General features: G+C 41.4%; 1 long non-coding RNA gene across 2 annotated transcripts; it reads left to right on the top strand.

The window, feature by feature from the left end:
• The first annotated feature begins 219 nt into the window (after positions 1-219).
• On the top strand, positions 220-8,755 carry LOC118354393 (uncharacterized). 2 transcript variants are annotated; one of them, XR_004814823.2, is made up of 4 exons: positions 220-490; positions 2,539-2,743; positions 4,225-4,630; positions 8,548-8,755. It is a non-coding gene; the product is annotated as an uncharacterized LOC118354393 (long non-coding RNA). The 2 variants fall into 2 exon arrangements; XR_004814824.2 differs by having other exon boundaries at positions 2,539-2,712.
• Positions 8,756-9,234: the final 479 nt, after the last annotated feature.

Genomic DNA, 9,234 nt, shown 5'->3' on the forward strand with positions numbered 1-9,234 from the left:
TCCTCTTCTCAGTGATAGACCCTGTCACTCAGCCTGAGTTTCACGGCTTTTCTTTGTTGAATAGATTTTTCTTTGCCTACATGTGAGAAAGTTTCTTCCTTCCTGGTCACACCTGTTGTGGCTTCTCAGCTGATTCTGGGCTGTCTCATCCGTGACTTAGTCTCCCAAGCCCAGGACTTGGGAAGAATAGGACAGAGGATGGATTATTAATAAGAGCACGTTGCCCAAATAGCACGTCATCTCAGTTTCCAGAGCACTTTCCTATCCCGTTGACTTCTCATTCTCACAAAGGGTTGGTCCTGCTTATGACGGTTCCAAGGCAGTGGCATTTAGAATAAGATGACTCTGCATTTACTCAGGGCTTGTCCACTTACCAGCTGGGTGATCTTGGAAGTCTTGCATGGCCTCTCTCAGCCTTATTTGGATCAGGACTAATGACTGCGTGATCCTAAAGTCTACCATCCAGACCTAGATACTTTTGAGCTTAAAAGTGAGTACTTTTCCAATCTCAGCTATTGTAAATAATGCTGGAATAAACATCAGGTGCTTATATGTGGAATCTAAAAAACCAAATGAATAAACCAACCAAAAGCAGACTCAGACCTGTAAATACAGAGAACAAGCTGATGGTTGCCAGAGGTGTGGGGGTGGGGAGATGGGTCAAATGGGTGAAGGAGAGTGGGAGATAAAGGTTGCTAGTTTTGGAATGAATAAGGCAAGGGAATAAAAGTCACAGCATAAGGAATATAGTCAATGATATCGTAATGGTGTTTGTATGGTGGCAGATGGTAGCTATACTTGTGGTGAGAATGGGATAATGTATAAACTTGTCTAATCACTATGTTGTACACCTGAAACTAATGTGACACTGTGTGTCAGCTGCATTCAAATAAAAATTTTTTTTCCGGGATCGAGTTCCATGTCGGGCTCCCTGCATGGAGCCTGCTTCTCTCTCTGCCTGTGTCTCTGTCTGTCTGTCTCTCTGTCTCATGAATAAATAAATAAAATCTTAAAACATATTTTTCAAGTACTTAGAAAAAATATTTCATTTATTTACAGTGAGCTGGGGGAGGGGCAGAGGGAAAGAAAGAGAAAGAGAGAGAGACGGAGAGAAAGAGAGAGAGAATATCCAGCAGATTCTGTGCTGAGTGTGGAGCCCTCTCAGGGCTTGATCTTACCACTCTGAGACACAACCTGAGCTGAAATCAAGAGTCGGACGCTCAACCTACTAAGCCACATAGGCACCCCTGGTGTACTTTTAATAACTGTATGAAGATATGAGCTTTCCTGGCTCTGTTCCAGGGATATCAGGTATATGATCACCTTTGCTAATGATGATACTTCTCACTTATAATACTAATGCTAATACTAATACAAAACAACCAGTGATAATAATAATACTAGTATTTATATCTCGTATTAATAAGTATTGATATCTAATAATACTAAAGATAATACTTATAAGTGATTGTGAAGACTAAAAATACATGTTAAAAGCACTTACATATTGTTAAATGTTATGTAAGTGTCCAGTGTTTAAAATCTGAAGAGAGAGACCAGGTGGATCATTCCTGAACAAGTAGCAGCTAAGGTATAGAGGGGTTAGTGAGATTCTTCACAGCTATCCAGATGGTAAATGACAAGTAGGGTTTCTAACTTTCAGTCTAAAATGAACGGCTAACAGAAACATGAAGAAATGCTCAATAGCACTTGGCATCACGGAAATACAAATCAAAACAACAATGCAATACCACCTCAAGCGTCAGAATGGCTAACAGATGTTGGCAAGGACGTGGATACAGGGGAGCCCTCTTGCACTCTTGGTGGGAATGAAAACTGGTACATTCACTCTGGAAAACAGTATGGAGTTTTCTTAAAAAGTTAAAAATAGAGTTACCCTAGGACTCTGCAATTGCACTATTAAGTATTTATCCAAAGCATACAAACATAGTGATTCGATAGGGGCACCTGCACCTGTTTATAGCAGCTATGTCCACAATAACCAAACTATGGAAAGAGCCTAGCTGTCCATCAATGGATAAATGGATAAAGAAGATGTAGTCTATATACACAATGAAATATCACTCAGTCATCAAAAAGAATGAAATCTTGCCATTTGCAATGACATGAATGAAACTAGAGGTTATTATGCTAAGTGAAATAAGTCAGTCAGAGAAAGACAAATACCATATGATTTCACTCATATGTGGGATTTAAGAAACAAAACAGATGAATATAGGGGAAAGGAAGGAAAAATAAAATCAGATAAAAACAGAGAGGAAGGTGGACCATAAGAGACTCTTAACTCTAGGGAACAACCTGAGAGGCGTGCATGAGGATGGGGTAACTGGGTGATGGGCATTGAGGAGGGCATGTAATGTGATGAGCACTCTGTGTTGTATGCAACTGATGAATAACTAAATGCTATCCATGGAACTAATAATACACTATATGTTAACTAAATTGAATTTAAATAAAAAATTAAAAAATAAATAAAATGAATGCCTGTTTTTGTTTTTTCATTTTTTCAACATTCAGAGGCATATTCTGCTATCTACCTGGAGGGAAGCCATGCCTGTTTGCTCAGTAATGAAGTCCTTGAAGGCAGGGCCTGGGTCTTGTTAATCCTTTGTTCTCAGTACTTGTTAGAAAACCCAGCATGATGCACAGCCTTGGTGGATGAAATGACGACTGGATGAACACGTTGTTGGAGTAAGTTCTGAAGGAATGGTGATCACAACAGGTACTTTCCCTTCCCTAGAGGGCAGGTAGAAGAAAACACTCAGGATGTGGACTAGAATCAATGAGACAGTCTGTGTAAGCTGAAAGTGTCAGGAGGCCAGAGTGGTGGCCTTGCCTTCTAGCTAGCCTGGTGATATTTATATGGCAAGTAAAATGCTTACACTTAGCAGGTTCTTAACAAATGTTGAATGAATCAACATCCACAGGTGTGGTCTATTTGATATGAAGAGGAATATGGGATTTTTGTAGAAAACAACCAAATAGTTATAAACTTTTGGCCAAGAGAACCAAACACCTGGGAAAGACATGAGCAGATGGTAGCAGACAACACCAGCTTAGAGGTGTTCCCGGAGTGCTGCAGGGCTGACCTTTGATGGATGGTCTCATGCACTGCTGATCCTCCCCAGCAGGAGATACTGGTTATTCATCCTTTTGCTTTGGGTTCACCTGAGCCTTCTGAAAAGTATGACACAGCTCTCTCTGAACCACACATCTAATGGCTGTGATTGCCAGGATTCTAATCCATATGCATTCCACCAAGACATCTTGTCTTTTACTGTTCATTTCTCCTTTTGTGAAATTTCAATTAAAGTAATCTCTAGGAAATTTTATACACCGGACACAAATAACTGTTTGCAGATCGGAGACTTGCGTAAAGTAAGACTAGACCAGAACTTCCCAAAGTTCACTGAACACTAATCCAGCAAGATGTTCCATGACAAAGGGTCCCATGGATAACAACAGATGTGATATCCTATTTCTCCCCAGTAAACTCCCAATGCATCTTAGAGACCCTACAAGACCTTCCATAAGAAACCTGTCTAACTTTGTGAGACATGGCATTCTCTACATTTAAAAATTTTTTCCCTAAACACCCTTTCTCACCTATTAACATCTCGTAATTCCAGTATTTAATAAAATACACATTGGGAGATGCTGGGCTGGGAACATTTCCACTATTCTTTTCAACTCTGAAATTCTTTTTCAAGAGAGCAGCTAGTGGCCTATTTGGAGAAGCCTGAGTAATGTTGTTGGTTCCCAACCCACATTTGGGGGATATTTATTTATTTATTTATTTGCATCTGTGATAAGGGGGCCAGCATAGATAATTCAGAAAAAGTGAACCATTCTCATCAAGCAAAGTGTCTCTAAGAAGCTGAGTCCTGTGTCTACTCACCCTGAAGAAAGTGGCTATAAAGAGGAATTCCATCTTGTGGAGGCCATGAGATGCAGGAATGTTCCGATTTACAATGTTTCAGTGGCTGGTTCAAGGCTGGGGAAAAGGTTGAGTTTGTGGTCTTGCCTGTAAGCTCTGACATCCTCAGACAGCAAGAATTGGTACCTTTTAGGAAAGAGACTTTAAATAACTCAGAGCTGGCAATCTGTGTTGCAGAGGATGTGTCTTGTCTTTATTTTTCACGTTCTTAAGTCGTCCTGATCAGGCTGATTGTTGTATTTAATGACCCCTCTTGGCTTTTCCAGGCAGTGGGGGTTTCATTAGTGACACAGGCTAGGTCTGAGAAGGAAAAAGGCAAGTCCAGCTATGGATCTTCTATGAGGCACTACTTACAAGAATCCTTGCCAGGCTGCTGGAGCAGTCTCTCGTCTTCCCCAAAAGTGGGCCTTGTTTGAGATGACTAGCTGACATTGGATTCAAAACTATTTTTTGGCGAGAAGAGGAGACATAAAGGATCTGGTTCCAACGTGGGCCCCAAATTAGGCTTTGAGTGGAGCTCCAACCTCTGGAGGTTCCAATAAGACCTTGTTTTCATGGAACCTCTAGCCTCATGGCAAGGAGACAGCGTACGAGGAAACAAATGGACGAATAAAAGAATTTCAGATGGTCACAAATACTGTGAAGAAACAAAATATAAAGAAGTAAGAAAAAGTAAGTAGGAGTGTGAGTGGGGTGGCTAATGGGTGATCAGGGAAGGCCTCCTGAAGAGGTGGCATTTGAACTAAAAGCTGAATGCCAAAGAGGGGCTCCCATGGAAAGATCCAGGGGCAGCCTTCCATGCAGAGGGAACAGTAACACCTGCCCTAACTTGGAGACAAGTGTGTCTGGTTTGAGAACAAAAAGATGTCCAGTGTGGCTGGAATTTATGGAATGAGTGAGTGGTAGGACTTTTCTCCCTTCTGTACAATCTGAAGCCACTGAGAATTTTATTTTTTTTTTTTCTTTTTTTTTTTTTTTATTGGTGTTCAATTTACTAACATACAGAATAATACCCAGTGCCCGTCACCCATTCACTCCCACCCCCCGCCCTCCTCCCCTTCTACCACCCCTAGTTCGTTTCCCAGAGTTAGCAGTCTTTACGTTCTGTCTCCCTTTCTGATATTTCCCACACATTTCTTCTCCCTTCCCTTATTTTCCCTTTCACTATTATTTATATTCCCCAAATGAATGAGAACATATAATTCTCAGTGTACAATCTGAAGCCACTGAGAATTTTAAACAAGGTTGTCATGCAATGTTCTTTATGCTTAGAAGGCTGGTTCTGGCTGTTTGGAGATAGGAATCAGGGGGAGGGTGGGGGAGAAGAGCAGAAGCAGTGGGACAAGGTTAATAAAGTGGCCCAGGCTGGAGAAGAGATGTCCTAGATTGTGGCTGTGTAGATGTTATAATCCCAAATAGTGTCACACAAGTAGGCAATAATGCTAGCTAGCTATCGTTATAGTTATTATCCGATGTCTCACAGCTCCATGTCCCACAGAGTTCCGAGTTGCTTTCCCAGCTCTTGGGTTAAAAGGGATAAGGTGTTTTCCAATTCCTCCCTCCTCACCCCCCATCCCTCCCTCCCTCCCTCCTTCCTTCCTTCCTTTTTCTCTTTCTTTTCTTTTTCTCTTTTCTTTCTTTTCTTTTCTTTTTTTCTTTTTTCTTTTTTCTCTTTTCTTTTCTCTTTCTTTCTTTCTTTCTTTCTTTCTTTCTTTCTTTCTTTCTTTCTTTCTTTCTTCAATTAGGCAACATATAGTACATCCTTAGTTTCAGATGTAGAGTTCAATAATTCATCAGTTGCATATAACACCCAGTGCTCATCATATCACATGCCGTCTTTAATACCCATCACCTAATTACCCCATTCGGCATCCACCTTCCCTCCAGTGACCCTCAGTTTGTTTATTAGAGTTAAGAGTCTCTCATGGTTTCTCTCCCTCTCTGATCACTTTCCTTTCAGTTTTCCCTCTTATCTCCTATGATCTTCTGTGCTGTTTCTTATATTCCATATATGAGTAAAACAATAGGATAATTGTCTTTTTTCTGATTGACTTATTTCACTCAGCGTAATAGCCTCCAATTCCATCCATGTCAATGTAAATGGTAGGTATTCATTCTTTTTGATGGCTGAGTAATATCCCATTGTATATATTTACCAATCTTTATCCATTCATCTGTCTAGAGACATCTCAGCTCTTTCCATATTTGGGCTATTGTGGACATTGCTGCTATAAACATTGGGGTGCAGATGTCCCTTCAGATCACTATGTTTATCCTTTGGGTAAATACCTAGTGGTGCAACTGCTGGATCATGGGGTAGCTCTAGTTTTAACTTTTTAAGAAATCTCCATACTGTTTTCCAGAGTAGCTATACCAGTCTGCATTCTCAACAAGAATGTAAGAGGGTTCCTCTTTCTCCACATCCTAGTCAACACCTGTCATTTCCTGAGTTGTTCACTTTAGCCATTCTGACTGGTGTGAGGTGGAGGTATTGCCCAGTTTCTGGAAGGTGGCTCTTTCCTAGGCCTATGGGGCTGGCAGTGTCCAGCCAAAAGGATTAGGGGTGCTATGGGTCAGAGAAAGCCTGGAAACCCTAGTGTCTACCTGACCATCATCCTACACACAGGCCTAATCTAGGAGATGAGCAGGACTCTGAAGAACACACAAGAACTAAGGGACCCATGTGGGACATATTCTCTCCCGGGCTATTACTGTCCCTGCAAGGATGTGTATAATTGTCTATAAATAAACACCTTCCAGAGCTGCTGCCATACGATAAATCACTTTAATCTCCACTAAATCTTGCATCCTTTTGCATTTTAAATGAAAGCTTGTATTTTTAAAACACTTTTTTTATGTAGCTCAAAATTAGCTGTGTTTCCCCTTGATTTTTCTGCAACTGACTGAGTCCAAGGCTCCCCTTGGTAGTAGATGTCCTTCTCCCACCAATTCCTTCACTGAGCATCCATAATGACCATGGACCTTCACCCTTGTGCCCCTTTTCATCTCCTTCTCATACTTTATCTTCCCACAGAGAAAGAGGAGGAAAAAAAGATAATCTTCTTACCAACAGGACATGGGTCATTGCTCATTTCCTCCAAGAACATTTTAGCCTTATTGCCACCCTAAAATATGTCTGTATGGCACAAGGATTATTTTTAGGCTGATTACTTTTAGGAAGCAGCAGACACACATAAAAACTCTGAATTCTGAGTACAAGTCATCTCTTTAGATGAGACACATTTACATTTGTAAGAGAAATCTCTTTCATCAGGGTGTCTCCCTCTCTGTACCAGAAAGAGAAGGATGAGGAAATCTCTAGTAACTCTTAGCTATTGGGATGACAATTACCCAAATCTGCAAAACTAACTTTCCCCACTTACTGTGCTTTCCTGATAGCCTCCTATAATTGGCTACCGCCAACCCCCTACCCCCATGTCTTCTTGTATCTTGAGCTGAAGACAGTATTTAAGGTGAGCAAGAATTCCTATCTCCTCAAAGGCCCTTCTAGCTGGACTAAGAATCAAATTGACATGAGACATATTAACAGGAAAAAATCAAATATAATAGACATACATATGGGGATGCCACACAGACATGGAAGTTCCAAAGACAGTCAGGCAATATGAGGTATAAATGTCATTCTGAACTATGGAGAAAGGGGCAAGGGTCTAGAAGACACCACACTTCAGAGGAAAGTGTGTGTGATATCTAAATGTAGTGTCTCTCCTGATTGGTTGGGGACCCTGCCAATTTGGGACAATGATTGGATGGGGGCTGGTCAGTGAAAGGATTCACCTGAAGCAGGACAAGGGAGATAGAAGTTGATTGAATATGCTATGGGTGAGCCAGACAGTAGAGGAGGAGCTGTCTGCAACCAGGCAGTGGGTGGGGGCTGTTTTTAAAGGGAGAAGATGAGGGGGTATGGCGACATATGAAATCTTCCCTTTCTTGGTAACTGTGTCTGGTTGCAAATAATGCATTGGTTAGGTAGGACCTATGGATATTTTGAGGTGGATCACCTATGGGCCTGTCTGTATTCAGCCAGGTGGTCACTGCAGGCCTTGATCAAGTCTCCATGCCTCAAGCCTATTGTCTAAAAGTGGCCTCTACAGAAAGGAATGCACTCCACAGAGCAGTAAGAAGACCAGATGTTTGGTAATGAGATGTTAGCCCTACCATACAGATGGGTCACTCAGATAAAATTTGTCTCTGTTAATAACCCTTATTGCTGAGCAAGACCCTCAATTTAGATTCTTCTGTGTTATTAAGGGAGGAACAAAAGTCTCTTGAGCCTGCAGGGTCTCAAGTGCCTTCAGCTCAAAATAATCCACATACCAACATGGCAAATTCTAGGGGGTTGGAGACAGGCTATCCTGATCTCCTTTATCTTTAAACATTGATTTTTTCTTCAGTTTTTTTAAAATAAAATTTTAGCAACAAAGGACCAATCAACTAATCAACTACCAGAGGAGATTTCCTGCAGAGATTTTGGATGTGTTTCACATATGTTCGATTATGTGAATATTTCTATTGGAATATTACAATTCGATTTCTTGCAGCCTCCATTATGTGTGTTTTCTCTACAGCATCCCTACAACTTGGTCTAAGGAGCAGTAACCAGATATTTTACTAGTTCATCAACACAGGATTTGAGGAGAATCTATGTATTGTGCTGTTGCTACGTTTATGTAAGATAGATAAACCATGAGGTGTAGCAGACAGAAGGAAAGATTGGAAGACAGGAGACATAACCATCAGCTCTGGTTCTGTCTCTGCCTCAACATGCCGCATGGCCTCTGGCAAGTAATATTAACTCTCTGATTTCATCCTTTCTTATTTGAGACGGACTGAAGCTTGATGTCTAAATCTCCATCTGATGCTGAGGTTGTAGCACTCTGGGCTTGAACAGCTGACCTATTTGAGGGCTGGTAATAAGGTGCCTCAACTTCTCTGATCCATCAAAATGTGTGTCTGTGGAATTCTGGCTTTCATTTTGTGAGAAAACTCACAGCATTATGGATGACCTCAGAGAAAGATCCAAACTAGACTGCTGGGCATTCTTCGGAAAGGGGAATGGACGGGATAGGAGTTAGTAGGTCTCTACCTTCTTTGAGGGAACCTGACATTTTCACAGCCACTCAGCAGGGACAGAAGTGACTGAGAGGGTGCAGACACTGGTGTTCCAGGGGTATTCTGAAAGAGGAGCTGACGTGGCTGAGCATTGGTTCTAGAATCCTGAGTTCTCTCCCTGCAGTGTGAGTTGACCATCGGGG

The sequence above is a fragment of the Canis lupus genome, chromosome 13 (assembly GCF_003254725.2).
Source record: "Canis lupus dingo isolate Sandy chromosome 13, ASM325472v2, whole genome shotgun sequence".
In the NCBI taxonomy this organism is placed as follows: domain Eukaryota; kingdom Metazoa; phylum Chordata; class Mammalia; order Carnivora; family Canidae; genus Canis; species Canis lupus.